Genomic DNA, 14,415 nt, shown 5'->3' on the forward strand with positions numbered 1-14,415 from the left:
CAGATCCCCTGGCCTATCCCGTGGCCTGGTGCCCTAGTAATTTCTTATTAAGAGATTTGTAGCTATTAAAACAGCAAAATGTTGAACAAAAGAGGATGTACAGGCATAAATTAAAGGTGCGTTGTTGTGCAGTAGAAATACAAGTTTGGGCATTGAGGGCATTCAGAGCTAAACAGTGATGCTGCTCTCGCTGCCAGAGCTCTGACCCGTTCACCAGCTCTTTGGCCCTTGCTGAAATCCCAAGTGAAAAACAATTTGTAACAGCCCAGCTATTTCTGTTTGAACCACTCATCTGAAACAAATCCAGTGGCTCTGGGTGATATGCAGATACAGATGGTGCAACACGACTAGCTGTTGTGTTAATTACTGCATGATGGACACTTAGCTAACATGCCTTGTGCAGGAAACAACCATCTTCATTACGAAAATGCCAATAAGCAAGAAAATAAAAATAATAAATGTCCACAATATCTGCTCAGACTGGTGATAAAGGCTTGACGATCCTCTACACTGTACATCTCAGCGGACAAACGGATCCAGCATGACAGCACCCTGGGGTTGAACTCTCGTGATCTGGCACTCAAAAGACTCTCATAGAATCTGTCATCTGCTATCCAAGCCACTGTTAACATGGTTGTCGTCGAAACAACTCATCAGCTGAGATGACTGATGTGCAACAAAAGGCCACAGTTCACGGCCACTTTAGACTGTCAACAAATGTCTAATGTATGTCTAATGCAATGTATGTCAAAAAACACAGAATTCCATGTATGTTCTTTTAAACATACGGAAGAGGATTAGGGCCAGGTGAAAAAAATGTAGTGAGCTCTGAGTTTAAAATCAGAATTCTGGAGGGAAAAAAAGGTCAGAATTCTGACTTTAAAGTCGGAACTCAAATACATTTTTTTCATATTTGGCCCTAATCATCTCCGTATAAACATTTCACTTGTGAATCTATTATCAACTAATACTGAATGTGGTAGTGTGTTTGTTAGTTTTATCAAGGATTATTTTCCGACAAAAGCTCAGAAACACAATGTATGAAATAACACAGAATATAAGCCTATAAGCTTTCTAGGCACAGAAATGATTGTCACTGGAACATGCCTCCACGCAAAGTCACTTGTCAGCCATCCACAGACTGTACAACAAGAACTGATAACAAAAAAAAACAAAAAAAAACATCAACTACTCAGTTCAGTAACATTTTCAAACAGAGAAAACGATTATAGGGTAAGTTAGTGTTACACTTCCATCCTCTGCCTGATGGTAAAGCAAGGGGACTTGTGAGAGACAGAAGAAGCAGCAGAATTTGAGATATAGTGCATTTTAGTTTGTAGTGTGGGTCAAACTCCAAACTGGGTCAACATTTGATCTTACATTTCCCATTATGCAATGTAATGGCATCTTTGTGTCCATCGTTTGGACAAGAGTGAATGTGAATGGGAGACAAAGCAAATATTCGTCTACTTGAAATGTACTGTAATGTGAGCATGCCTTAAACCGAGATGATCCTGATGACATCACTATGTTATCACCAGGGTTATTTTCTCAGTCTTAACAAAGCTCCTCCAGAACAACACAAGACATACCGTTTCCACAGCCTTAGTAGTACTCAATGCCAACAAGTAACCTGACTATACTTGTGTAAAAACAGTAAAGCGTCCCTTTAATGGTTAGGAGTTTACTGCAAGAGCCACAGTATGAGTGCTACATGGGTTTTTCAATTGAATTTGTACAAACTGACATTCAGCGTGATCCCATCCATACGGTCTATGATTCACAGTATTACAGTAGTCTGTCAACGTTTTGCTCTTAGGCTTTTCTCTTTCACATGTATTATTATACATGTATATTATTTCTACTATATAAGAGAGTCATTAAAAGTCTTGCCATCAGCTTGAAACTACAGAGCCAAAAGGTGATTTCTTGGGTTATTTTGTCTACAGTGCTTTTAAAAACCAGGTGAGTGGTGACTTGATAGCATCGGTTTGTTCTGAAATCAAACAACACTTCATAAATATCTGTGCTTACTTGCCTTCAGATCCCCTGCTGTCCAGAAGAGATGCAACTCAGAGAGAGGGATGCTTCCAGCCATGCATTATTCACCATTTAATTTCACAACCCTACAAAAGAGAAAACAGAAGAGTTTGTGTTTATTTTATTTATCCTTTAAATCCACAAATAGATAGCGGCAAATTGTACTCGTTAAAGATTTATGAGCAGGCATCAAATAGTGAACCTTTGCCAGTGTTGCCCATCACTATAGAGATGAACGAATGATAAAATTAACCACCACCTTCTATCCACAAATGTATCTCAGTATTAAAAAGCAATAGTATGACATTTTGGAAAATATGCTTTTTTGCTTTCTTTTGGAGTGTTAGAGAAGATTGATACCACTCTCACGTCAGTACATCAATTACAGAGCTGGAGCCAGGAGGCAAATAGCCTAGCTTAGCATAAAGACTGGAGCCAGATGGAAACAGCTAGCCTAACCCTCCCTAAAATTTTTAAATATGCCATAACACGTAGCATCAGGTTTGTTTAATCATAACACAAACAGTGAAACTGACAATTCATGGTTTTTATGAGGACTTGAGATGTGGATGGCGATTTCAGAAACAGGGTTACAAACAACTGGGTAACTCCTGGTAGTCCTTTGTTAAGATAGAGAGAGAGTCAGGCTAGCGGTTTCCCCCTGCTTCCAGTCTATATGCTAAGCTAAGATAATCACCTACTGGCTCTATACATACACAAGCTCAGACACAAGACTCGTACCACTCTTCTTGTCTCACTCTTAGAAAACAATTTAAATTTACCAAAATGTCTAATCAGTTACACAGTTAATATTTAAATATTAACTGTATACAGTGCGTAGTTTCTGTCGCCCCCATGAGGAATTCTAAGTAATGACAACACCACTGTTGTGGTCCATAATCGCGCCCCCACCCCTCCTCCAAACAGTTGCTAGTAGCCAAGGAGGACACGGAGGATTAAAAAAACATGATGAACTCTTCAGAAGACGTAATTATCTTCACTCGAGTTCCTGCGCGGGAAAGTCGCCGGATGACACCACGTTCTGAACACAGCCATACTGAGAAATACAGTGTGTTTTGTGAAGCTGATAGTCTTAATTAGATTTGTATCAACTAATTTGGCAATGGCTAATGGCAAAACAAATGACATACTAAAGCTTTAAATAAACAGCACATCTTGTATTATAGTAATCCTTTCAGTGATAAAAGACATCCTGTGTGTATTGTTCTTTACTCTCAGGACATTTACCACTTTGACATGAGGAACAGGAACAAGCCAAAAAATAAATAACCTAAATAGAAGCGGTCAGAGATGAGAGCTGGTCAAAGCCATATTTCAAACTCACTTGTGTTTAAACTCATTCAGACAGATTTTCAAACCCATCCCTATCCTGGAGACCAAAGCACTCTCCAAAAATGCTTTGAGATTTAGAGGGAAGTGGCTGAACAGATTGTTATGTCCATTAGGGAGCTGTAATAAAGTCATATTTCTTTTGCATTTTGCATGACTGGAGGGCCTTCCACTCTCGCCTGTCTGCTCCTCTCACATCAGCTTCCCTTAAGTGGAGCAGTTCTGGGCTGCAGGTTTTGCCTCGCTGCTGCCAGAGTGTGTCTGTGCCAGATAGCGTTGCATGATTACACTCAGCAGCGCACAATTTTGTAGACAGCATTATAGCAAGAGAATAAAATATCTTAGGCCTCATTAAACGCCCACACATTTGGAAATTAGAAACCAGTTATTCATCATTGGGAAGGGAATAGGGATATCAAAATTAAGTGGTTTATTTACAAGCTGGGGAGATGGGCTGCTGAATGATAATGCTATGTGATAACGACCAAGCGTGCGTTTGCATGGTGCTTTTAAATAACTGCAAGCTGACAAATACACACAACAACCTACCCTATAGGTTTCCTTTCTTTATTTAAGTATAGTTTTTTGGAGCAAAACTGCAAATGATTCTGATACTGATAAACAGTGAGAGTCAAGTGCACAAAAATGCATTGCGTTTCCTTTGAGCTGTAAAAACAATAAAGCTGTTCTGACAGATTTCTTTGCCAGGAGCCAATGCCGATGCAAACAGAACAATAATGTGTTCTGCTGTAGATGTGAACGTGCTGTAAAAGAGCATGCTGTCATGTTAATTTTCATATTTTAAAGTTGTTTCCTGAATATGTGGCCCAAAGTTTGCATGGCTGCTCATGAATATTTGACCAGTTGCTAAATTAACAAAAAAACCTTATTGTCAACGAATAAATGATAAGGCATGCAACCATCTTAATGTGTGTGTCTCTGTTTGCTGCTTGACCATGACAGTCTTTATTATGCAATAAATGAGTGAATTCTAAGATAAATTTAATCTTGCTTATAGCTGAATAGTTCTAGATTTCTGGTGATGAGACATATCAGCTCCAGCAGCTGTGCTTTGCTCCTCAATAAATAAATAAAAAACGTGACTGACTTGTTAGCTGATATTTGTTACTGAATGGATTTTATATGAAGAGGACACACAAGCACTATGTTGTGACGCAGAAAATGCCAGCACACAAGTGTTTAATAATCATGAAAAGGTTTATCTCTAAGCATAATGCATATAGCTAGTTGCCCTAATGGTCACACAAGGTCAGCAGCAAAGGCTTTCAAGAGATCGGATCCATATCTAGGCCTGTAACAATTATTACATAATTGTCTAATTGTCAATTATTATACGTAATCGCGGTTTCTTTGTTTAACCACAATTAATGCTAACATTAGCTAAAGTCCTGAGGGGTATGACTGTTGATGGTAATTGTTATTTTGTTTAGATATGCTAAATTGTAATTATATAATTAGTTACTGGTCGGACTGATTAGCTAAAGTTATGCTAGCGGCAGCTGCCCGAAATCTTCCTGACAAACCCCCTGACTAAATAACCATCACCACCCTTCACTTTTCTTTTATGATGATGATGAAGAGGCGTGGTTTAGTTCATAGGCTGTGCATTTTTGTTATAACATTATCTGGGTCAAATAACAGTCATATAACCAAAAAAGTATCCTAGGACTCCTTCAAAACTTCAATTGGCTTGAAAAAATAAATAAATATTTTTTTAATTGGACTGAAAGAGACATATACAGTATATTGTTAATCACAATTATTTCTGAGACACTTAATTGTACCGCAAAATTTGGAATTGTTACAGCTCTATCCATATCTCCTGGAAATCTCTGCAGCCAAAAAAGCTGCATTCAAGGGCAGCCATCAGTATACGACTCTAAAACCAGCTGGACAGCTGGCAGGCTTTTTAAATGTGAACTGAAATCAGTCCAAAACAGCCCCATCAGTCACACACAAATCATATTTATTATCGGCTCAACAGTGATCTGTGTCCCTCCCCCCTACCCCCTTTAAGAAGCATTAGTATATTTCAGACCTAAATAATAATTTAAGAAAACAAAGAACAAACTTTCAGCTTTAACGTAATCTGTGAACTTCTAAAAGTCGACACCCTACAGTATTTCAGCAACATGTGACCAGGTAAAAATAAGAGTGCACTAAGAGTGCAGTTTGTAGTCTAACCTCAACAATCTTCATCTCTTTGATACAGACTCCTAAATGATAAAAATTAATAGTGTTTGGAGTGTCAGGCCTGCATTACCCACTCTGTGATCCCAAATAGACTTGTTGAAGGATTAGATTACTGGCCTTTCTCAAGTGGGCATAGCTGCTGCTTTGCCTCTTCCTTGTGCCTCTCTGGGTTTGATTTGAGCCAAAAGAGCCACAGGATACAAAGACCAAGGCATTAGCATTCTCAGCAGTCACACAAAACAATTTCAGATCATGCTAGTTTGAAGTGACAGGGTGTTTAAACTACAGTACATGGGGGTGAGAAACAACCGCTGCATGCTAACTACAAACACATTATGCAAGGAACAGTGATGGGCTCCCGGCCTTTTCATCTGCACATTCTGTTTCTTACAGTATTTCCCAACACTATAGTGTTACATCTCCTGGGTATGGGCATGCTAATGCCTTTTAAGCACTAGGAGTTTATAATGTGGTTCTGTGCAATTTGGGAAACTGCGAGGAAATGGCTGAGGAGTCCAACAACTTATCTTTAGCTCATTGTCCAAGTATTTGGTCTAACTCAGGCAAAGACCAAAGACAAGTAAAACTCCAGTGTTTAACTCAAACTGGTGTTTATCTTATGTTGTCTATACTAAAAATAGCAGATTGTGAAAACCGGCAGCCAGTTTTATTTTGAAAGTCTTTAAAAGAATTCTAAAAAGCTATAACTCTCATGAAGACAACCTGCAGACATGACTGGATCAGGCACATTCATGCACCACTGCTATGCAGCTCTATGTCAGATTTTACCAAATTGTTTGGAAAGTGTTCATATTTGCTCAATCTGAAGCCACATTCAAGCATTTGTCAGATTTTCACAGCAGCTTTGCATTTGTTGAGAGTTAATTTGGGCTTCCCACGGCAATTTTCGTTCCACTTTTCAAACTACAACTATTGATTGAATGATTCCAGATTGCATTCTTCTATTTTTAGTTTGTTTCACTAGCTTTACCGTTTTATCTGCGACAAAACAATCCCAAATCAAGGTCTACTTACTATCTTTTTCCAGAGATTTCAAATATACAACACTGTCTTCATCAGTGTGATCAGTTTGCCATGGAGATGGATCTGTTGACATGCAAGAGCTCATCCAAAGCACTTTTACGACTTCTCTTCCACCTTGGAAGACTACTGTATGTAGTACAGTTGAAAGTCCTGGGTAAAGGCTACCATGTGGACCTGGAGTTGATTTTGTTTTGTCAAACTACTACCTCCTACTGTAGGTCAAGAATGAACTTCCATTCCATGTTTAGATTTAGCTCAGGTCAAAAGAAGAAAAAAATACAGTGCAAAATTAAAGTATTTAGATTTTTTGGCAAGTATGTCATGGTAACATTTGTTATGCCTTTGGGTTTCTTGGCTTACATTAAAGTTGGTTGAGTGAATTGTACACATATAACACATTAAGCCCATAACAAAAAGAAAACTAATAAAAAAACAAAAAAAAAAAAACAAACAAACAAATTTTTGTTAAAAATAATTTCGAGGATGCCTTCTATCATTGTACCAAGCTTTTTCCATGAATCTGTTGTGCGGAATACTGGTTGCCTTTCTAAATAAAGCCATGCCCCACTGCTACAGCCCTTTTAGTCCAACTGGAATGACTGGTATCTTATTTTTTTCTTTGCTCATAACCACCACTTCCACAAAATGTCAATTTGAGTAAAATCCAAGTGAAATCTATTCAGAACACTTTGAAACATCCTGTTTACAGACAGAGTGGGTTAAAACGGAGCCCCTGACTGACTCCAAATGGTGAGAGTAATTTGGTGTAATTGCACCACGGGTGAAACCTTTGAAGACCCAGTTTGCTTTGTGACTGAAACAATGATGATTAGAGCTTGTTCACTTGTCAAACGCAGACAGGAAAGCGACCACATTTAAAAAGCAGACCTTTCTATCCTGCAAAACTTAGTATCCCATAAGTAATAATACAATCATATTAGTTTTATATGCACATTGCCAACAGCCATAATTATTTAAATGACTGACCAACTATATATATTTACATTTTAGCTTCAGGGAAAACTGATCAGTGACAAATAATATACAGCATGAGCTAACTTGAGGCTTGAAAGGCTACTGCTCAGACCACATGATATAAATTACCTTTAGAGAAATCTGGGCACCTATTAACACTGCTGTTTGATCTCAATGGCACAAATTGATCCAAGGTGAAGAAATTGTGGCGTAATTATGATTGATGATGACAAAAAGGGGAACTGATTTGTGCCTTTAAATTCTCAGTGAGAACGTTGTCCCTTAGTTAAAAGTCCACAGAGGGGAGCTTTAGGAAGCTATAATAAAATGTGAAGATTCAGCTGATGAGTAGTTAAACATATTATTATTTAGGTCACAATTACTGTAGTATTTTTACAGTGAGAAGGTGGTTAACGCCTGGTTGGCAGTTTGCATTTTACAAAGCCTTTCTGTTGCTTGGGTCTTAGCTGTGTTAAACACTCTGTGCACACTACAGTCTGACCGATACTGGACTTTTGACGTTGATTGATATGAGCTTTAGAAATACGGTCACAAAACACATGTTAGCATTCTAACATTAGCTAATTAGGCCCAATTACAAAATAGGCTGCTGTTGAGGTGGATGAAAAAAAAAATTTGTCATTAGCAAACAAAACATTTTACAAAATCCCAACTTTATGGTGGCAGTAGAGGAAAAGTCAGAGGATCACTAAGGCCAATAAGCAACATTTCATGGTAATAAATCCAATAGTTGTTGAGATTTAATTTTGGAACAAATTAGTTACCCAAGCCACTTGTGTGGCTAAAAATAAACTCAGTCAGTGGTGGACAATTTTTTTTTTAATTAAATTCACCACGTCTTAAGACATTGCAGTACAGAAATGCCTGTTACTTATGTCCAGATGCCGACCAACACACCGTGTACTAGAGCCCCAAACCAACAATTAGCTGATATTATTGGCCAATATTAGCTTATCACAGATCTGTGATAAGCTAATATTGGCCAATAATATCAGCTAATTGTTGGTTTGGGGCTCTAGTACACGGACGACAATTTAAGCTACATGAAGGAACTGAGACCGACAATATGGAGCACATTACACCCCACACACATCTGAAACACATTAATACAAGTACATTTAGGTTTATGGCCAAGCCCCATAGCTAAACAGTGTGAACGAGAGCACATTTCATAAAGGAGCCTGCCTGTTAACAGATGCATTGAACATCACACACACTTCTAGTAGCTCTGTGCTCACCCCTTGCATGGTTAAAATTCACACTATTTATGTTACGGCGTCAACTTTGTCTGTATCCTGCTATCCAACTGTCTCAGGAGGAATATAATGTCAGTAGCCAAAATCTGTGACATATTTACAAATGAAAAAAAAACATGTTTGAGACAAATAAAAAAACCATGATAGCATTTCATGCTTCCCCACAGAGACCTGAGCCTTCAACATTTTCCTCCAACAGCCTTAATCGAGCAGGAAGGATTTTTATGATGGCAGGGCATCTGTGACTCAGTGTCTAGAATAACTCTCTAAATAAAGAATAGAAGCAATCTGCTCTCGTTTCACTCAATGCACCTTTTCCTTCCGTTGCCAGGGGGATGACCGAATGCATTTCATATGCAAGCATCGCGCTTCACTGCCTCCTAAGCACAGAACCGAATCATGTTCCACTTTAAAAAATGTTAATTTTGCATTTTTAATGACTGTCTGATGGCTTAGGTAAGTGAGTGCCGCTTACAAGGGAAGATGTGATGTTCTGGAAATCCTCCTCCACACACTTCCAATTCCTCGTTCTGGATAAAATAGAGGAGGACGGAGATGTGACTCCTGTTAAAAGAAATAAAAGTCAATATTCATATTCCAAAAAGGATTTCATTTTTTTTGTTACTGAATTATGTCGTTGTTGAACACTCTACACATCATGTGTTCACTTGCTGCAATGAAATCCAGTTTAGGAAAATCCTCAATTTCATGGCTGATTGGCCTGATGCCAGCATTATCTCTTGTTATTTTAAGGCAGATAATACAAGATTATGACTTAATGGGATCTGGGAATTCAGCTGGAAGACACCAAGGGGGCCTCTCTCAAAGACAGATCTGCAAAATGCAGTTCATGCTGGTCAAACTCTGAATTGCTGAGGTGAAATAGTTGACCAAAATCCTATATCCAAGGGGAATATTTGACGTTTAAATCATCTATGCACCACACATTAGGAGTTCACAGCTAGTGAAAATTACACAGCTTTTGAGCTTCAGGTCATGTAAAATTTTTGTAAACACCTTCATGTAAATTCTGCACATCCCAAGGGCTAGCCAGCTTCCCAGTGTTGGGAAGAGGGGTTTCAACGTGTTTCAGATATGAGCTAAGCGGTTTATAGCGCAAATTCTGCTCTCTCTTTTTTTTTTTTTTAAAAAGGTAATTAGCTTGTGCTCAATGCTGTCATATCCAGAAGTGCAGCTGCCTTGCAAAAAACAGGGCAAGAAAACAAGAGGCCAAGCCTCCCCAGGGTCAGTGCCCACCACAGCCTGGATTATGGCACCAAAGGAATCCTGGGAAGCGTGTATTGATTTGGCCTGACACTTGCTGCCACATTTAGCTTAGCCGCTGCTGACTCGCAAAGGCTTTAAGCAGTTATCTGCCATATTCTCTACTATCTTTAAAGACCACTGAGAAATTACCTCATGCCAGAGAAGATTTATCATCACATAATTAGCTCGGAGCACCTAACAGCAGATCTCTTTTGACTGCTAATACAAGCTTAAAGTTCATGTGCAGATGACTATGCTTAATCAACTTGTTAGTATGAGCATGCTGTGACGAAACACTGGCCTTTATAAACTGCATTTGTTTTACAAATTGTCTGGTATTGGGCTGTACTTTGATGTCGGATCTCTGCTGGATGCTACAGACAACACTGATGCATCAGTACAAATATATAAATTAACATATCCATTAACAAGTGTAATAATACTGTAGTTGCTATGAGCTGATATTGTATTGCTAGATTAGATATTTTGGCAGAAAATAAATTAAACAACAGTGAACATTTTACTGATGTGTTCAATATAAACATTTTGTGACTTGACAGATACGTTAACAACATTTCCTCATTATGTTAATAGGAAACATAATACAGGCCAGATTACTTCAAAACATATTTGATCAGTTGTATATAAATGTAATTTCTGGAGACAGGGTTGCTGATGGAGACTACTGTTGCACAATGCAAGCCAATTCAAAACATTTAAAGTAATCTGAAGGATCTTGTGAAACGACGTATGAACTCTATTAGAAATATTTAGTTTTCTCTGTTATATTTCATTGACAGTGGCCTTCTAATGTCTTATCACGTCTGTTGGTTCACATATTACATTTCCAAACTAATTACAGTAGTTTTACATAAAAAAGAAAGCTCAACTCAAGGACCACTTACAAGTTTCCTTTGCTATTTCAGCGGCATCTCATGGTCTTCCTCAGAGTTTCAGTTGTGGGTGGCACCCTCGGTCTTTGTCCTGCCGTCCATTGGCTCCTGGTCCATAACTCTGGCCCCTTGCTGTTACATGTTTTAGGTCTTTGGTGAGGACAACTGAGCAAACTCCACCTGCTAAAAAAAACAACCCATGAGATGCAGTTAAAAGCTCTAAAGAAGATAGTAAGTGGACCTAAAAGGTTTAACTCTTTTTTTTTGTCAAAGAAAAATAAATGTCTTACTAACTGCAAAAAGACTACGACAATATTATATTGTATACATTTTATATTAGTATGTAGTATGTGATTGGGACACAGCTATAGAGATGTTCTTGATCCATCGCACAAAGCCCAACTGTTGATTGTGTCAGCTATTTTATGCTAGCATAGGCTTGTGCTAACGTTTCCAGTTAATATTTATTCAATGCAAATGTCATGTCTGTGTACCCAAAAGGAGAGTTATTGTGTTTCTATTGCATGTGTTACCAGCAGCATCAGATGCATGCCTACCAGCATCTTCAAAACATGAAGCAAATAACTGGATTTACACTAATGAGGGCGATACAGATCTCATGTTATAGCATTTTGTTTTTGTAACGAAACAAGAAACAAATGTGTTGCACAAGCAGCCATCTTTACAGTCTTGTAACACTGTGTTTGTAATGTTCAGTGAAATTTTGTCCAGTGTCATGAGCAAATTTGACTCCTCACATGCCCAGTGTTCACATTTCTACTCAGCTGTAAACATCTCATCACCCAGTGTTGTTGCTCTGCATGATTCTGGGCAACTACTATGTGCAAAGAGCAACCCTTGGCAAATATTAGACTTGAATCATCCAACACTTTACCCTTTGGAGCCCCCATTGGCTTTAAGTGGCCAAACGCCATCTTTTTTTATTCATCTTTTACCCTTTGGTCTGGCACTCTCTTGGAGTTTTCCTCTCTTCAACTGACAGCCAGATCTGATTTCTCTTTTATCGCAATGTTTTCCATTTAATTTAATTCTCAGAGTAGCAGTTGTAACATCATAAGGCATCTTCTTCTGCATCTCTCTCAGTCAGCTACAAATGCAGTTGTGGGACCGCACTGGATGAAATGGGCAAAGACAGCTTCACAGTCGCCAGGGGTGTTATTCTAAGATCAGGCTGGAATCAGAAGTTTTGTCGGTTTCAGTTAACCATGGCGCTGCTAAATGGCTTAACCCAAGCATCCGTGCACCCAGAGAAGGCTCTGAGATATTGCTGCATGACAGCTAAAGTAGCTGGGTGCATCACGGACATGTACCCAGCCTAAAGAGCCCTCAGGCTCTCTCTTCTTCATGACTGACTTTAAAGCGTTTTATCCCTGGGACACAGCGATAATGTGCATTAAGATCAAGAACACTTATTTCAATTGTGCTTTATGTTTTATTCTGGCCTGCAATTTCGGCAGTGTCTAGACTGTGACTTGCTGAGAATAGCTCACATGGGGAAGATCCAATGACTTTAAGTATGCTAACATTAGTCTATTATTTTGTTGCCAAGAAGGATTTTATTTTTTTAAACTGAGTTAAAAAGGCACAAACAAAGCCAAATTATTTTCCTATAAACATATGTCAATAGCATAAATATATATTATAGAGAGGAATTATTCCGGTCTCTTCAGAAATCTATACACTGTTTAATACCGGATAAAAACTGCAACAAAACAACAGTGATTTCTTGTGTGTCTGTGGTTTAAAGGATATAAGGCTGAAGTTATTCTATACTCCTCTTATTTTCAACAAACCCCTAAAAAAATACCTTCTGGCTTCCCAAACCTGTCTGTGGCGCTCATGCCCAAGCCCATTGGTCCTACTGAAGACATAAATCTTAAAAAAAACGGGTCACAAGTGCATATAAAAGGCTAAATAATGTGGGTTTTCTAGATTAACCAAACCATGGTGCACGTTTATTGTAATGAGGGAACATGTCACCCAGTGGGAAAGTGTAGCTCATCGATGTGTTTTTGTTTTTGTTTTTTATAGTTTTGGAGAACAATGGAGCCCTGTGGCACAGATGAATAAGCAGGTAAACAGGTAATGCTGTTAAGCAATGCTGTTGATCCTGAACGACCATTTGGAAGAGCTTCTATCACACACAGAAGAAAAGATACTATTTGCATAAAGAAAAAGCATTGCAACATTGCTAAAACTATACAACATAACTTCAATCATGATCCTGTGGAAACCACTAAAAGGCTGCCCCACCCCTCACACACTCCTGCCCTCAGACACTAACGAGGCTGACATAGGTCACATCAATTAAAGTCCATGAGGGTAAGGAGAAGGGGAGTAGTGCAAGGTTGTGTTAAAAATACTGCACAGGCTTTCAGTATATTTTCAAAATGACAATGCAACAATTAGAAACAGTCTTTCTAACAACCAAGTTTGAGGCCCAAAGCCAGAAAGACACCAAATATGAAAGCAGTGTAATACAACACCTGATTATGTGCCAACATTTTCCTACTCTCTGACACAATGAATTTAACTCCATGTAGGAAACTCCATGTATTAATATTCATACATTCATGGAAAAGCTCCAGGTACTCATTTTCCACACACACACACACACACACACACACACACACACACACACACACACACACACACACACACACACACACACACACACACACACACACACACACACACAACCACACACACACACACACACACACACACACACACACACACACACACACACACACGTCTTGTGGCTACTTTATTCCATGCAGCTTTACACCAAACCAGACCTGAGTTATCTGTACCGACCAACTCAACAAACAACTGACTCACTCTGCCATCCAAACAGTCCCATGTGCTGCTAGCAGGCTAAACATCTAACCTAAACAGAACATGATACAGGAATATGACCATGCTGTTCAAATTAGAACATAAAGACAACACACTCTTACCTGTGATGTAAATAGACAGTCCCAAAGTGAGACCTTTTTTGTTAGAAATGAGTTGGAAGACCCCAAGACAGTAACACTTCCTGGAAAGCTGTTACTTCCTTGACAGTGTCATGCCCAGGTGGGCGTAAGCAAGAACTTCAACCAATCAAGCCATTTTACCCCTCTAACCTTACAGTTCAATGACACCCTGTTTTATCAGAAAATACAGAACATTACATGAAATTAAAATGGCTTCTTAAACAGTCTTTGCTCTTTCACACAAGAATCTTCTGACAGGAATGTGGTTCAATCTAAACTATATTAAGGTGTATTAGGTATTATACCCTCAAAAATAAAATGGCAATATCACATTGTTTAAAATAATAACAATAAAAA

At 38.6% G+C, this 14,415-nt stretch overlaps 1 long non-coding RNA gene across 2 annotated transcripts; it reads right to left on the reverse strand.

The window, feature by feature from the left end:
- Positions 1-2,040: 2,040 nt before the first annotated feature.
- On the reverse strand, positions 2,041-14,150 carry LOC120572697. 2 transcript variants are annotated; one of them, XR_005641474.1, is made up of 4 exons: positions 14,041-14,150; positions 11,072-11,242; positions 9,376-9,464; positions 2,041-2,126 (listed from the first exon to the last, which is right to left on the reverse strand). It is a non-coding gene; the product is annotated as an uncharacterized LOC120572697 (long non-coding RNA). The 2 variants fall into 2 exon arrangements; XR_005641473.1 differs by lacking the exon at positions 2,041-2,126 and adding an exon at positions 8,648-9,280.
- Positions 14,151-14,415: the final 265 nt, after the last annotated feature.

Source organism: Perca fluviatilis, chromosome 14 (assembly GCF_010015445.1).
Source record: "Perca fluviatilis chromosome 14, GENO_Pfluv_1.0, whole genome shotgun sequence".
NCBI classification, from domain to species: domain Eukaryota; kingdom Metazoa; phylum Chordata; class Actinopteri; order Perciformes; family Percidae; genus Perca; species Perca fluviatilis.